Raw genomic sequence first — 17,098 nt, forward strand, 5'->3', positions numbered from 1 at the left:
TGCACTTCAAGGAGCTAGAAAAGCCAGAACAAAGCAAACCCAAAAGTAGTAGAAGGAAAGATATTATAAAGGTCAGTGACTGGACACGGTGGCTCACACCTGTAATCCCAGCACTTTGGGAGGCTGAGGTGGAGGATTGCTTGAGGCCAGGAGTTCAAAACCAGCCTGGGCAATATGGCAAGATCCCATTTCTACAAAAATTTTTTTTAAAAATTAGCTGGGAATGGTGGTGGCACGCACCTGTAGTCCTAGCTACTTAGGAAGCTGAGGCAGGATTGCTTGAGCTCAGCAGTTTGAGGCTGCAGTGAGCTATGATCCTGCTACTGCACTTCAGCCTGGGCAACAGAGCCCTGTCTCAAAAAAAAAAAAAAAATCAGAGGATAAATAAACACAATTGAGACAAGAAAAAATACAGAGAATCAATGAAACATGATTTGGTTTTTTGAAAAGATAAAGTCAACAAACCTTTGGTTAGACTAAGAAAAAAAGAGAGAAGACCCAAGTTGGAAGAGAAGAAGTCAAATTAGCCTTGTTCACAGATGACATGATCTTATATTTAGAAAAATACCAAACACTCCACCAAAAACCTGTTAGAACTGATAAGTTCAGTAAAGTTGCAGAATGCAAAGTCAACATTCAAAAATTGGTGGCATTTATACATACCAACAGCAAACAAACTGAAAAAGAAAGCAAGGAAGCAAACCCATTTACAATAGCTATAGAGAATATAAAATACCTAAGAATCAATTTAACCAACGAAATGAAAGATTGATACAAGGAAAACTATAAAACACCAATGAAAGAAATTGAAGAGGACACCAAAAAACAGAAAGGTATTTCATGCTCATGGATTGAAAGAATTAATATTGTTAAAATGGCAATACTACCTAAAGCAATTTACAGATTCAGTGTGATGTGATACATATACCCAATGGAATATTATCCAGCCATAAAAAAGAATAAAATTCTGCCATTTGTAGCAACATGGATAGAACTGGAGGTCCTTATGTGACATTCTGATTAAAAAATGAGATAAGCCAAGCACCAAAAAGAAGAATGTTGCATGTTCTCACTCATATGGAGGAGCTCAAAAAGTGGATTTCACAAAGATAGAGTAAATTGGTGGTTAGCACAGGCCAGGAAAGGTAGAGGGGAGGAGAGGATGAAGAGAGGTTGATTAATGGGTACAAATAAATGGTCTGATAGAAGAAATAACACCTAGTGTTAGACAGATCAGTAAGGTGACTATAGATTACAATAACCTATTGTACATTTCAAAATAGCTAGAAAAGAAGAATTTGAATTGTTCTAACATAAAGAAAAGACAAATATCTCAGGTGATGGATATCCCAAGTATACTGATTTGATCTTTACAAATTATATGAATGTATTAAATTATCCCATGTACCCTGGAGCTATGTACATGGATTATGCATCAATAAAAATAAATAAAATTTCTTTTAAGAAAGAAAAATAGGGCTGGGAGCAGTGGCTTATGCCTGTAATCCCAACATTTTGGGAGGCCGAGGTGGGCAGATCACTTGAGGCCAGGAGTTCGAGACTAGCCTGGCCAACATGACAAAATCCTGACTCTACTAAAAATACAAAAACTTAGCTGGGTGTGGTGGTGAGTGCCTGTAATCCCAGCTACTCGGGAGGCTAAGGTACAAGAATCGCTTGAACCCACGAGGTGAAAGTTGCAGTGAGCCGAGATCATACCACTGCACTCCAGCCTGGGTGATCGAGTGAGACTATCTCAAAAGAAAAGAGAGGAGAGGAGAGGGGAGGGGAGGGGAGGGGAAGGGAAGGGAAGGGAAAAAAGAGAAGAAGCAATGCTTCTCCAGGGCATAAAGACTGAAATTCAATTTTTTTTTTTTTTGAGAGGAGGTCTCACGCTGGAATGCAGTGGTGCAATCTTGGCTCACTGCAGCCTCACCTTCAGGGCTCAAGTGATCCTTGCACCTTAGCCTCAGCCTCCTGAATAACTGGGACTGCAGGTGCATGCCACCACATCTGCCTAATTTTTGTAGAGGCAGGGTTTCACCATGTTACCCAGGCTGGTCTTGAACTTCTGGGCTCAAGTGATTCTCCCACCTCAGCCTCCCGAAGTGTTGGGATTACAGGTATGAGCCACCGCACCAGGCCTGAAATTCAAACTCTTAATTGTGGGGTAGAAGGTCATTCATATAATTAACCACCTGGCTTCAGGTGATCCTTCCAGACGCCATTACCTCCAGGCATGCTACGTTCTTACCCAGTGCTCCCAACACACCACGTAGTTCCTCACTTCTGAGCTTTGGTTCATGCCTGTGCTAGAATTTCCTTCATTCTTTTGCACCTGGCACACTTCAATTAATCTTTCAAAACTGAGGGTATATCCCCTTCCTTCAGGAGACCTTCCTATTGTCCTTAAACAAAATTAATCATGCCTTTACAAAGAACTTAAGTCTTATAGGTGTGCTTTGCTAATTGTTTCATTTAATAAAGAAAAGAACCAAAAGATAAAAGCCACTCGTAATTCCATCACTTTGCTGTGGGGCTGCAGATGTGGTGGGTAAAATATGAAGTAAAAGTTCTAATATTCTCCCATCTGTTCCTCTAGTCCTACCTCAACTTTCACTTTGATTCTCTGCTTCCAGACCTTTATGTTGGCCCCTGCTAGACAATAAGTCCCTCCAGTGGACTCCACTTACCCTTTTACACTCAACATGGCATAGCATGCAGTAAGCACCCCATTAAACTTTGCTCTTGATGGACCACAGTTATCAACACTATGACTGCAAGGGATAGAAGCTTAGGCTAATTTTACCCTTGATTTTGAAAGCTAAACAAGGTTCTGAGTATGACCAAGGCACTGTGAGGAGTTCTGTAGCTCACCCCTGACTTTACACCATCCTCAGCTGAGGTTTTCAAAATAAAGAGAATTTTGAGACATTAATGAATGTGATTACTTCAGAACTTGGTGAGGTAGAAATTGGCAAGGATCATAAAAACTAATACCCCCAAAATAAGCATCAAGTCACAGACCATCAAATACACTTCTTAACCAATGGGAAAAACACAATTAGAAGGCTATCTCACTGATATATTTGTTTATTTGCCAGAGAAGTATTGATGTCCAGTTTTAAACACGTGCTATTTATAGCAGAATCATAACAAAAGTGCCATCCATCTGCCTTGGCATCCAGAGAAAACATAATTCAACACAAGAGTAAAAAGTGTGCACAGCCAAATAGAAATGGCACCAGAAGCAAAAATTGCTGGAACTGTATCATGGAGGGGGATGTGGAAATTATCACTCGACTAAATTGGAAAAAATTGTAAGCAACACAAAAGGTTTTGGCAGTTAAATCCAAACACTTGAGAAAAATCTTCTTGACTATACTGATATCAAATGGACTGTTATATTTTGGGACATATCAACTATCAAGTTCCCTTTATAGCCTTCCACACACTTCCATATATACATTGGCCATTTACTGAGCATCTACATTCTTGGACGGTGGAAAAATCAAAACCTTTGACGTCAAGCAGGCATAGGGTCAAACTGGCTCCACTATCCACCACAACAACTTGCAAGTTAATTAACCTCCTCCTGACTCAGTTTCCTCATTTGAAAAAGGGAGATACAGTTGTCGTCCATATCCATGGGTTCCACATCCACGGATTCAACAGTGGATTGAAAATATTCAGGAAAAATATGGATGTTGATGTCTGTACTGAATATGTATGGACTTTTTTCCTTGTCTCAATGATATGGTATAATGATTTCCATAGCATTTACATTGTATTAGGTATTGTAAGTAATCAAGAGATAATTTAAAGCATATGGGAGGATTATGTAGGTTATATGCAAATACTATACCATTTTATATAAGGGACTTGAACATCCATGAATCTAGGTATCTTCGAGTGGGTGCTGAAACGAATCTCCCACAGATACTGAGGGACAACTGGAGTATCTCTCCTTTAAGCAAGTATTCTTAACATGGAATCACGGTCCATGTGTGTGCTTTTATAGCCCTACAGACTTACTGACATGCAAAACTGTGTGTGAGATGATTTTTCTAGAGCACTTCTCGAAAGGCAGGTGACCCCAAAATGGTAAATGCCACTGCTCCAAAGGTGTAGATGGATCACAGGTGATATTCGTGAAGTGCCTGGCACACAGTGAACTTTAGCTCTTTGGTAGCTGTTATTTTTAGGTCCCGAGGATATACAGAAAGATAAATCAGACAGAGCATTGGGCAAAAAAACAAAACAAAACAAAAAAAACAGCTATACGGTTATAGGTGTCACCTGAGAATATCAGAATAAAATAACAGAGAAAAAACAAAAAGTGAGTCCAGAAAAAAACCCAGCAGGAAGAACTGGCAGGATGGAAACACCAGGAGTGCCAAGGCAGTGAGATGACCACTGCCTGGGGATCCCCAGTGCTTAGGCAGGGGTTGGCATATGGCAGATGCTCAATGAATAGTTGCTAAGTAAATGAGCAAACAAATGACTGAAACCAACCCAGGATGCAGGATAACACCATTTACAACGTCCCAGGGGAAAAACTACATTCAGAAGGTGTTATTGAAAACTTACTATTCAGAAATCTTCAATCTCAAATATTCAGTTCAAATGCTAAAGTCCACATTCTCTCCCTGAAGAGTGAGGACATTAAGCCCACACTTTTGTCATTGGGCAGTAATCTAGGCCCTTCCAATCCTCTGTGATGAGCCCTGTGAGAAATTTATTTTAGAAACAGGTTAGACCTATTTTTCCAGATGAATCAAAAGGCCTTATTTCCCTGGAAAAAAAATAAATTTTATTAGCTTCTATTTTTTTACTTTTATTTTTCCATGAGTTGACAAGAAGCTCCCAGCTAAATTTCCAGCCCAACTTTATTAACCGTTATAGATGATCTGAGTATTCCTTCTTTCTGATACCTTCCTATTCTGTCTATATTTTTAATGATTCTGATTTACATGTTTCTATTTTATCACATTGTAGTTATTCTTACAAGTCATCTCAAAGCCTTGGCAGGACTTGTAGAGTATATAAATATTTGAGAGTGATAGCATACTCATCAAGAACACAGGTTATTATCAGGCAGTCCTGGAGTTGGAGCCATACTCACTACCATTTATCAGCTTTGTTAAGTCCCTTAACCTCTCTGTGTCCCTGTTGCCTTTTGTTTTGTTTTTTTGTTTGGTTTTGGTTTTGTCTGTTTTGAGATGGAGCTTTACTCTTGTTGCCTAGGCTGGAGTGCAATGGTGTGACCTCGGCTCACTGCAACCTCCACCTCCCAGGTTCAAGAGATTCTCTTGCCTCAGCTTCTGGAGTAGCTGGGATTACAAGTGCCTGCCACCATGCCTGGCTAATTTTTTGTATTAGTAGAGATGGGGTTTCACCACGTTGGCCAGACTGGTCTCGAACTCCTGACCTCAGGTGATCCAACCGCCTCGGCCTCCCAAAGTGCTGGGATTACAGGCATGAGCCACCGCGCCCAGCCTGTTTTGTTTTTTGAGACAGGGTCTCATTCTGTCGCCCAGGCTGGAGTGCAGTGGCATTATCATGGCTCACTGCAACCTAAAACTCTTGGGTTCAAGTGATCCTCCCATCTCGGCCTCCTGAGTAGCTGGAAGTACAGGCACATGCCACCATAGATATGGGGGGGTCTCACTTTGTTGCCTGGGCTGGTCTCAAACTCCTGGCCTCAAGCGATCCTCCTGCCTCAGCCTCCCAAAGTGGTAGGATTACAGGCATAAGCCACCACACCCAACTTGTACTTTTTCATAGCCAACTTGTGAGGACTAAATTTAAAAAGTATGAGGGACCAAACTGTGCTTGGCACACAGTAAGTGTTCAATTAGTATTAGCCAGTAGTAGTATTAGTAGTTGCTGTAGTAGAAATAGAAGTAGTAAAACTGTGGACAAATAGACGGAAAGAAAAAGTAACAAATGGTACCTGAAACAAAGTAAACAAAATAGCAGTGAAAGATCAAAACCAAAAGTAGAAAATGAAGCTTTTAGTACTGAAAGGGTATCATATTCATGTTATCTCTATTCACAGTTTTCTCAAACCTGTCTCAGTTGTTAACAACTGCCTTGTTAACAACCAGTGGCCTCTCACCAGATTCCTGATCTGGGCAGGCACCAGGCTACTAAACATCCTCATGGAGCTGGTTCTGTCTCCAGGTGCCAGTCAGGTGCAGAGATCAGAGCATGGGTGCTATAGAGATCTCTGCACAAGGAGAAGAGGTAGATAGCTGGAACAGGGCAGTTTTTCCCTGGAGAGCGAAATTTACAGTCTCAGGTAAGCACTTCTTGATAAATATCTATGATCACCTATCATGAACCAAGCATTAAAATAAGCATAGAGGAAAAAGGGAAAGCACAGATAACTAAAATAAAATCCTCATCCTCAAAGGATCTTGCAATAAGACTGGATAGGAGGCAAATATCTTCACATATAATCAAAGGGGCCATTTCTGACTCACTTTCATATCCCCAGAACTTAGCCAAGTAAACGTTTGCTGAATTGAAGGCAATGGATAAAAGACATGAACTGTAGTGTATGAAAGTAGAATTGATTTACAGCATTTCTGTTAAGGCCACCCATTTAGGAACACATATTAAATTAGGCCAAGGCGGGCGGATCACTTGAGGTCAGGAGTTTGAAACCAACCTGGCCAACATGGTGAAATCCCGTCTGTACTAAAAATACAAAAATTAGCTGGGCGTGGTGGCAGGCGCCTGTAATCCCAGCTACTTGGGACACCGAGGCACGAGAATCGCTTGAACCCGGGAGGCGGAGGTTGCAGTGAGCTGGGATCGCTGCACTCCAGCCTGGGTGACAGAGGAAGACTCCATCAGGAAAGAAAAGGAGAGGGGAGGGGAGGGAAGAGGAGGGGAGCGGAGGGGAAGGGGAGGGGAGGAGAGAGGAGGGGAGGAAGGGAAGAAAGGGGAAGGGAAGGGAGGGGAGGGGAGGGAGAAAAGAAAAGAAAAGAAAAGAGTCCTCTTAACAGGGGCAAGACATCCTGAAAGGCAAAGATTTGGAGAGAAAGGAAGGGAGTAGAGAGAGGGGTGATTTGGACAACCTTCAAGTAAGCCCTATACAGATGTATACCTCACAAAGTGCTTCCAAACAAAATTTCTGAGGGAGGCAGGGGTAATTATGTACAGGCTGTGGGAGAAGAGTGTAAAAGAACAGAGATTTTGCCGTGAGACAGAAATGAGTTTGAATTCTGGCTCAGAAACTTCCTATGATAGTTGTGTGACTTTGGAAAAGCCCCTTCACCCCACAGGTTTCAAGTCCTCGTCTGTCTACAGGAGGGAGTCAATCATGACATTCACAAGACCGCTGTGGACACAAATGAAATCAGGGGCATGAGACATGTTGTAAACTGGAGAGATTTAGGGCGTTTCCACACACATTTCCCAGCTGATTCTCACAGAGAGGCAGGGAAGAAGACGTCACCACCGTCAGCGTTGTTTATCGTTCTTCTCCACATATCAGGTAAGCTACGGGAACAGGGGCCCTACTGTTCCCCACAGGGCCCCAGGGCCTACAACATGCCTGGCACAAGCAGACGCGCCATGAACACCTGAATAAACGAATCACCACCCCTTCGTCCCTGGGGGTGGGCAGCAGCGCCGGCCTTCTCAGGGCAGTGAGACCCACGGAGCTGCCCGCCCGCCCGGCCCCTCCTCGGCCTGTCGCACGCGCGTGGCCACCCCGAATACAGCCTTACCGGGGACCCCCTCCTCGATTCTCCGCCTAGCTGGGCCGGCACCCGCGTGCGCGGACCCCAAGCCGCGGGGTCTCAGAGGGGCTGCCCATTCGGCGTCTCTAGGACGCTGTTGCCCGAGAGACGACGGCAGTCGCTGACTGGAGAATGAGCCTACGCGCCTGGCAAGAAGCGGAGCTGTGATTGGTCAATTGGAGATAAACGAGGAGGGGGCGGGGCCAGGTCAGTCCCGCGCCTCCGCTCCCGGAAGAAATTTCCGCCGGAAGTCCCGTTCTCTGAGGAGCGGGAACCCTGGCGACCCGTGTCATGGGAGCGGGTTTCTGTTACGTGGGCTTTAGCGCGAGCTGGGCGGTCGGCCCGGTCCCACCGAAGTGCATAGGGCCGTGTAGCCGGGGGAAGTCAGCCCCCTGCTCTGAGAAGCAGACTGCATCTGTAAAAGGCTAAGCGTGCCCACTGGGGCCTGTGGTCAGGATTGGCTGCAGTGAGGTCCGCAAAGCCCCTACCGCATCCTGCGCCTTCGTTAGGGTGAGCAGTCATGGGGACTCGCATTGTGCCACCACGTAGCGGGTCTCACTGGGTCCGCTTGTCTGCTCGAGGAGACAGCCCGTGAGGACGGGAGCTGGCCTGCTTTGCCCAGGCTGTAACCTCAGCCTCCGCCCATACCCACAGTAAGCATCCATTCCATTGATATTCGCTAAATGAGTGAATTATTACTAAGACAGAGGGCCGAGTGGAAGCGCCATAAATCATGTGAGTGAATGTAATTGTTGTCGCTGACCCTATGGAGCACTTCCCTTGCCAGGCACTCACCCATCCTAGGTATGTACTTTACATGTAATTGTCATCTTCATTTGTCTTCACAACAACCCTGTGAGGTGGGTGCTGTGGTTACTCCCATTTTACAGATAGGTAACTGAGGCACACAGAGCATTTTGTTCAAGGACACACTGCCAGTCAGGGGTAGGAGCAGAATGAGAACCTATGGAGCTTGCTCTTAGGCACCCTGCCACACTGCTCACTGTGGGAGAGAAGCAGCCAGGCAGACGTGTGCAGCTTGGAATTCCCTGCACACATGGCTGCGGCAGGTCAATTAGGTGCCCTGGTGTGTGCTGCAAAGATGGATACTATGCGGTCCCTGCTGGGCACTCTGACTGTACTTCACTGGGCAGCTAGTTTTCCTGTTCACCAAGAGAATTCTTTCCCATGGCTTGTCTCAGACCTCCCGCACTCACTACTTCCTCACCTGACTCAATGACCACGGGTCTTATCCCATTGAGAAAATGGAATGCATAAGAATGGAATGCACTCCTTCACAATCACTTTGGCATTCATCGCCTCTTTTCCTCTTGCCCCAAAAGAGGGTCTCTTACAGAGGCCAGTCCCTCTAACTGTGTCGTGGATCCCTCCCCATTTGCCTTCTTTATTACAGGCAGTGCTCTAAGTGTGGTCTGGGAATCCCTGGGGATCCTGAGACCCTTTCAGACTGTCCATGGGGCCAAAAAATACTTTCATAACACTTAAGACTTTACTTGCTTTTTCATTGTTTTTCTCTCGTAAGTATATGGGGGGATTTTCCAGAAGCTACATGATGTGTGATATTGCAACAAATTGAATGCAAAAGAAGATAAGAGATCCAGCGGTCTTGTACTAAGCCAGATGTTAAAGAGATTTGCAAAAATAGAAAACTGCCCCTCTTTTCACTTTTTTGGAAAGTGTAATTTTTCATTAGAGAACGTTAACATCTAATGGGTTTATTATTTTTAATGAGTTAATAAATTTTTTATCGATTGTATTTTCTAACATGGTAAATATTTATAGATATAAACATAAATAAAAGTTTTTTGGGATCCTCAATACTTTTTAAGAGTGTGAATGGATCCTGAGGCCAAAAAGTTTGGTCCTGGGATCAAAAGGGCTTCAGTTATTCCCTCTCTCATGATAGCCAAGAGTCTCATTCTTTCTCTTTCTCTCTTTCCCTCCTTGGAACATGCTCTAGTATCTCACATCTTTAAAAAAAAAAAATAGATGATCTTCTGGTTTCCACCCCATTTCTCTGCTCCTCTTTAACCTGCTTCTCAGTAGAGCTGTCTATACATGCTGTCTCTCAGTTACCAAATTTCACAGAAGCATGACTCTCATTGCCTGGTAACTGGCATTCTCACAAATACTTCTTCTATACTTGGCCGTACATTACTTGACCTCTTAGTAGCATTCAGCCCAGTTGATCACTCCTTTCTGCCTGAAATACTTCAGGCTTCTCTAATACCACACCAACTACTCAATTCTTGGGCCCCACTGGTGACTTCCCTCCTCTGTGTGGCCTTTGGATGTTAGGGCCCCTCTGACCCTGTCGTAGGTCCTGCTGTTATGCTTCTCACCAGCCTTGACCCCTCTACTGGAATGTACTGGAGATCACTCAGACTTAAGCCATCCATATTGCCCTTGATCCACTCACCTATTGCTTTTTTTTTTTTTTTTTTTTTTCAAGACAGAGTCTTGCTCTGTCGCCCAGACTGGACTGCAATGGTACGATCTCGACTCACTGCAACCTCCACCTCCCAGGTTTCAGCAATTCTCTGCCTCAGCCTCCCAAGTAGCTGGAATTACAGGCATAAGCCACCATGCCCAGCTAATTTTTGTATTTTTAGTAGAGACAGGGTTTCACCATGTTGGCCAGGCTCATCTTGAACTCCTGACCTCGTGATCCACCTGCCTCGGCCTCCCAAAGTGCTGGGATTACAGGTGTGAGCTACTGTGCCTGCCCGCATTCACCTATTCCAAGGCAATGCTCAAACTAGGAAGCCTTGTTATCCCTCAATGATCACTACCTCATACCCCATATCTAGTGCTTCAGCAAGTCCTGTCGATTCTAACACCAGAATACGTACATGGTATCAATCTCATCCATTCTCTCCAAGTTCCCCTGCACTACCTTGCCTTAAAAGCCTTCTTATGCTAAAAATAAAAATCTTTCAAACAGCATGCAGGGCCACTGGGACCATCCTACAACCTCAACCTCATTCTCCCCCCAGGATCACTATGGTCACAAAGCCCAGAAGCCAGCTTGAATGGGGCTCCTGCTGGCCAGAATAATGAAGGACAGTAAAAGAAATAGGAGTCATGAGTCCAGGCCCAGGAGCGATGGACAGATAGAATAAATGCAGGACAAGGGAGGACACGTGCTTGCAGTAGCAGGCCTAGGGACAAATGGTCATGCAGGAGGACTAGAGCTGAAAAACCATCATGTTGCAACCACTGAGTGAAGATTGATTCAGGCAAGGATCATTCACGGGTGCTTCATCTCAGGGTTGTTTGGATGGGGAGCAGGATATTTGCATTGTTTTAAAGGATAGTCCCACAGATCACTTATTACTTATAGGAGAAAAAGTAGTCATAATACAAAAGAAAAATGGACAATGCTTGGACACCATAATAAAAATTAACACTACCAACAAGGAGCATGGACATTGTGTGGCTTCAGATGTAATGTGAAGGACAACCTCCGTTGAAAAGGGCAACTGCTGTAGTATTCTAATCTGGAATGCATCACCTAATCCTATCATAAGAAGACATTAGGAAAAAAAAATAAAGATAATTCCATTTTTTTAACGGTTTTTGGTGTTTTGTTTGTTTGTTTGTGACAGTCTCGCTGTGTTGCCCAGGCTGGAGTGTAGTGATGCGATCTCAGCTCACTGCACCCTCCACCTCCTGGGTTCAAGCGATGCTGCTGCCTCAGCCTCCCAAGTAGCTGGGATTACGGGCACACACCACCACGCCCAGCTAATTTTTGTATTTTTAGTAGAGATAGGGTTTCACCATGTTGGCCAGGCTGGTCTTGAACTCCTGATCTCAAGTGATCTGCCTGCCTTAGCCTCCCAAAGTGCTGGGATTACAGGCATGAGCCACTGTGCCCAGCCTGTAACTTACTTTCAAATGCTTCTGAAAAAATTATGTATTGATAGATAGCAAATAATAAAGCAATTGGGGCAAAACGTGCACAGTTTAAGTGGATCTGAGAAAGGGAGTTGTATTAGATAGGGCTGCGGTAACAAATTTCCACAGACTGGGCAGCTTGGACAACAGAAATGTATTGTCTCACAGTCCTGGAAGCATCTTCAATCCAAAAGAACCTGAGGGATAATTTTAGGTGATAAACCCTGGCCAATGTCTGGCTGTGTGGGCAAACATGGAATTCTAGTAGGGAATACCTTAATGTCTTTTGCACTGGCCTGCTCTCAACAGTGAAGCAGGCCGGGCACGGTGGCTCACGCCTGTAATCCCAGCACTTTGGGAGGCTGTGGCAGGAGGATCACCTGAGGTCAGGAGTTTGAGACCAGCCTGGCCAACATAGTGAAATCCCATCTCTACTAAAACTACAACGATTAGTCAGCCGTGGTAGTGGGCACCTGTAATCTCAGCTACTTGGGAGGCTGAGGCAGGAGAATTGCTTGAACCAGGGAGGCAGAGGTTGCAGTGAGCCAAGATTGCGCCACTGCATTCCAGCCTGGACAACAGAGCGAGACTCCGTCTCAAAAAAAAAACAACAACAACAGTGACGCACACATAAGTGGTGTACAACTGGATCAGTGTAGCCAAGAACCCAGAAACTCAAAACCCTTGCTGATTTCCTTGAACCCAAGGATAATTTTTCTATGTGTTGAAATGACTAATTAGATGAGTCCGTCATGAAGTTTTGTCACGTGATTCTCTCTTTTTTCTCCTTAAAGATCATCTTCAATCCAGAGGGTTTTCCTTGTTCCAGGAAACGTTTCACCTCCATGTGAAGACTTAATTTTTACAGAAACTGAAATTTCCCTCATTTATTATCTAGATGAGCCCCTAAAATCTATTCAATAAGGTTTGATCTTTGATGGAACAGACCAGAGTTGTATAATGTGACAGTGGCCCCAAGGAACAGTTTGTAGGAGGAGATTGTTGTCTTCTCTGAAAAAAACTTCCCAGAAGACATTGATGGTTCCCTTAGGTGCCCTGCAGTGGGTCCACTTCCAACAGGCTGAAGCCTGGATTTGGTGGGTGAGGGTCCTACCTTTTCCTAGATACCATTCAGCATCACTGAAGCCATTAAACTCACCTCCTGAGGAACCATAACCATCTCTACTATTTACACCCATGGCATGAGTCTGCTGCTCAAGACCTTTGATGAGAATCTTGAAAAGAAAACCATGAATTGTTGGAGAAAATATCTTTACACTTATATGCAACAGATGGCTCATTCCCTCAGTATTCAAAAAGAAACTCTGGGATCATGGAGACCTGGGTGACAATCACCCTCTGCCCACCCTGCGGGTTTTGGGGGCTTGGAGCTGGTTTTCACCACAATTCTGTACACCTAAGAGACTGGGCCATAAGCTCGAGCCTGTAATTATCTCACAGGCATCAATGATGATGTTACAAATGCAGATTATGCCTTCATGTGGAGAAAGAAACAGTAGGGGCTGATTAGCCACGAAGAAGTTAAGTACTGGTTTCCACCATGTCTATTAATAAAGAAGGGAAGAAGAGCAAGTGCGTGGCAGGGATGCGTAGCGTGTCCACATGGAAGCGGAGAGCCTCTCCCTCTCAGAAATCTGCTTCCCTGACTGCTGTCCTTTTGGTAGTCTCATAAAATGGAGACAAGACTCTCTTCAGCTGTCCTGAGGAGGAAAAAAATATATGACATAAAAATAAATGAGGTATAAGTAGCTCTTTTGGAAAAGCTACTGTGGTTATTTTTTCTTTACTAAAATAGCTGCTTTCTCTCTCGAATATTTACCTTGACAGATGACGCAGCTGTTCGTTTTAGTTCAATCAGCCAGAAACTAAATTGCACGTTAAACGTTGTCACTACAAATAATTGATGATTACTTGTAAACAGGGGGCCATTTGAGGATCTATCTGAGGATCCTCCATGGACAGCAGCTCTCCACAGGCTCAGCAAAGCACCTAAGCATGTTCTCTTTCCCCTTTAAGGGACTGATATACTATTAAGCTCTTAATTTCCTTTAATAGCTACTGGTTGTTTCCTTTCACGGAAAGAAGAATAAAATCCACTTATGTTGCTCCTGAACAAGATTCCGTGGTGTCGAACACTGATATTTAGAATTTTAATGAACCCTGGCTGGGCGCAGTGGATCACGCCTGTAATCCCAGTGCTTTGGAGACCGAGGCGGGGGGATCACCTGAGGTCAGGAGTTCGAGATCAGCCTGGTCCACATGGTGAAACCCTGTCTCTACTAAAGATACAAAAATTAGCCAGGCGTGGTGGCAGGTGCCTGTAATCCCGGCTACTCAGGAGGCGGAGGCAGGAGAATCGCTTGAACCCTGGGAGGTGGAGGTTAAGGAGAGCTGAGATCGCGCTATTGCACTCCAGCCTGGGTGACAGAGTGGGACTCTGTCTCAAAAAATAATTTTAATGAAACCTGCCTCCCAAACATTATATTGCAGCAATCTTAGAAGAATGCACCACCTCTGGAATAGAGAAGCAGTTGGGAAAGAAATGTTTCATGTTTCCTACACCTGAGCAACAGGCAGGCCCCTGACAACCACAAGTAATTCTTTGCTGAGAGCCGGGATCTTGCAACAGCTTGTCATTAGTGCTGTTTAGCATTTAATTTGCCTTTAGTTAGGTAACAAGCATTTATGGATTACCTGTTAGGAACGAATGCACAGTATGGGAACAGAGGGATGAATGAGGCACAGACTCTGCTCACAGCCTACTTGGACTAGAAGTATCTACTCAGGAAAGAAAACTTGAAAGCAGTTAGCAAATGCAAACCGATATACCACTACAGGGAATCATCACTCTTTCCGAATTCAAGGCTCTAACTGCTGGCACACTTCTAAGGAAAAAAGATATGCGTTTCTGCATCCCGTCTCATGATGGGAGTGAGGATATGCCAGTCACTCCTTCTGTGGGCTAAGGAACGGTCTGGCCTTCTCTTCCTCTGCAGAGTCCGGGCGTGATGGAGACGCAGGATGGAGGCAGCCATCACCTATTGAAAATCAGCCTGTCTGCCGGATCTGGTGACCCTCCCTAAGGTCCTTGGTAAAAACTGAGGCCTAGTTGTGTCCAGGATGGCAGTGAGCTGGGATTCATTCATGGCAGCCCCCAGGAGATTGCGTTTTTAAACCAGCCCAAGGCATGTGGTGGACATGGATTGGCAGCACCTACAGATAACGGGGAAGGCTTTCCAAGGGGCCAAACGGTCCATAGCAGTTAGGGAAGCGAACGTTAGAAGTGCAGGTCAAGGTCTCAGAGTGAGCAGTGTGGCTGGGCCAGAGAGGGCCTTCCAAGTGCATAGCCAGTGGAGGCAGCCGGACACAGCTGACATGACAAGGCAAGGCTGGATCCGTCAGACTCTGGGAATGCTCCCAGCCATCAGGCTTCACGGAGCACTGCTTCTGTGCTAAGTTCCTGATGCCAAGGAAAGTGAGAGAGACATGGCCCTGGCCTCAAGAAGCTTTCCCGGCAGATGGCCGTGTATCCGCGCTATGTTAAGGGAGGTGTAATATTAACCAAAAGTGGAGCTCTGAGCTCCTACCCTTGGTGGAGGGCTTCTTGGAGTAGATCATGCCTGCACTGTGCCCAAGGGCGTCTTGGAGTAGATCGTGCCTGGATCGCACTGAATCAGTGTAAGCTGGGTCAAGTCGGGGAATGGCAACCCAGGCAGAGGGAAGTGCATACTTGGGACACGGAGGGCACAGACAGCCGTGGTTCTCTGGCAGTGAGATGGGTGCCAGGCCACGAACTGGATCTGAGAGATTATTTCCCCATCTGGGAACTGCATGTACTATGGATTGTAAAGGGTCAACCTGAGAGACGGAAACAGGGAAAAGGCCCTCAACCATTCACTTCAGTGTCTGGGGATGCGTGGACTGGGGAAGAGTCTCTGGCTGGCTCCGATGCGGTCTCTGCTTCTGCAGAGGGGGCCTTGCTCACACAGTCTTCAGACTTGCATTCCCAGCTGGTGCCCAGCACCACGATTATATGGAAAGATAACAACTCTAAAGAGGGATAAAATGTATTTTTTGGTCGATTTTTACTTTTCAAACACATTTAGCATTCTCTGGTTTTTAAAAAATGCTTTTAATAGAGCACAGACTCCTTTCCTCAGTGGTGAGGAGACAGATTTAAGGGCTGTAGCTCAGACAGTCAGTGCCAGCTAGCATTCAGGGATCCAAGTGTGAGAATCAAATTGTCGTTTGATGTGTGGATTTGGCAAAGGCTCAGCACGCCTTGGAGACGGTGCCCGTGGCCCACGCTGGGTGGCAGGTGCTTCTGCCTTGGGCTCTCTGCTCCTGCCGGGCGGGCCTGTCATCGGCTGAAAAGCCGGCATCTCCCACACCCATCAGCTCCTCTCTGGAGCTGAGTCGCTGGACACTGTGACCACACTTAAGAGGCACAGCATGCTCCTGCTGGGTGGAATTCTAGGACACCTGGTCTGTGACCTCTTCATTATGACATGAAAGGGATCTTCCCTGCAGTCCCACAAATAGGGACACAGCAGCACTGGAGCTGGCGCCCGACTCCCGGCAGGGAAGGGTTCTGTCCTCATTTGGGCGTATTCTGTTTCTGCCCACCTGGTGTGTGCCCTCCCTGACTCCTGCCCCATTTCCAGACCCGGCTCACGCGTACTTCTCACACTAAGCAGTCTCCCTGAAGCCACCGCTTGGAATCTCTGCGGTGTTTACTGTCCGCCCCGCCCCTTTTGTTTGCCCGTTTGTTATGGAGGTGTGTGTTTAAATGGGCAAAGCAGCGTGCTGCCAGGGACACCAGGAAAGCCCACTTAGCCATCAACTGGAGACTCTGACAACTAGAAGAAACCTGGAAGGCCACGTGACAGATATGGAGACAGGCTGAGAGAAGGCAAGGGTCATGTATGCCTGGGTCATGCAGCCAGCCAGGGACAAAGCCGGGACTTTGGAGCCCAGGTCCTCTGCTCCCTGCCAGGCCTCCTTCCACAAGGACGTGGGCGATTGCTGAGAGCAGAGCCCCGAGGGAATGGAATGGAGGGAACTTGATTAGAAGGGGGAGAATACCAAGCACAGGGCCTTGCAGAGCAGGTGCTCCTAAATGCCCAAGAGATGCAGGAAGAGAGGGAGAGATGGGAGTGTCAAGGAAGGGTCTCAGTAGCTCTATGGGCACCACGTTTCTGGGCTTGGGACAGAGAAAGAAGGGCAGAAGGAAGGGCACCGGAAACACAGCTACACCTAGATTTGGAAAGCCAGTGACCTCGGAAAGGATGGTCCGGACATGGGGAAGACCACGAGCCAGGCTGCACTTGTAGGAAGGACCAGGACCTGAGCCACTGGCAGTAAAGAAATGTCACTAAGGAAGTGGGGGCAATGGCAGGAAGTGG

The 17,098-nt window shown here is 45.9% G+C and overlaps 1 protein-coding gene across 2 annotated transcripts in view; it reads right to left on the bottom strand.

Moving 5' to 3' along the window:
- Positions 1-7,877, bottom strand: part of EFCAB6 (EF-hand calcium binding domain 6) — a 293,210-nt gene extending 285,333 nt beyond the window's left edge. The window contains exons 1-2 of one of the 2 annotated variants that reach the window (XM_055105420.2): positions 7,743-7,877; positions 4,591-4,727 (exon numbers count right to left, since the gene is read on the bottom strand). The gene's annotated coding sequence lies outside the window, so the exon portion shown is untranslated. Of the gene's footprint in view, positions 1-4,590; positions 4,728-6,121; positions 6,279-7,742 lie in introns of those variants that run through there. The other variant, XM_055105421.2, reaches the window with a different exon arrangement.
- Between the last annotated feature and the right edge of the window lie 9,221 nt (positions 7,878-17,098).

This window comes from Pan paniscus, chromosome 23, assembly GCF_029289425.2.
Source record: "Pan paniscus chromosome 23, NHGRI_mPanPan1-v2.0_pri, whole genome shotgun sequence".
In the NCBI taxonomy this organism is placed as follows: domain Eukaryota; kingdom Metazoa; phylum Chordata; class Mammalia; order Primates; family Hominidae; genus Pan; species Pan paniscus.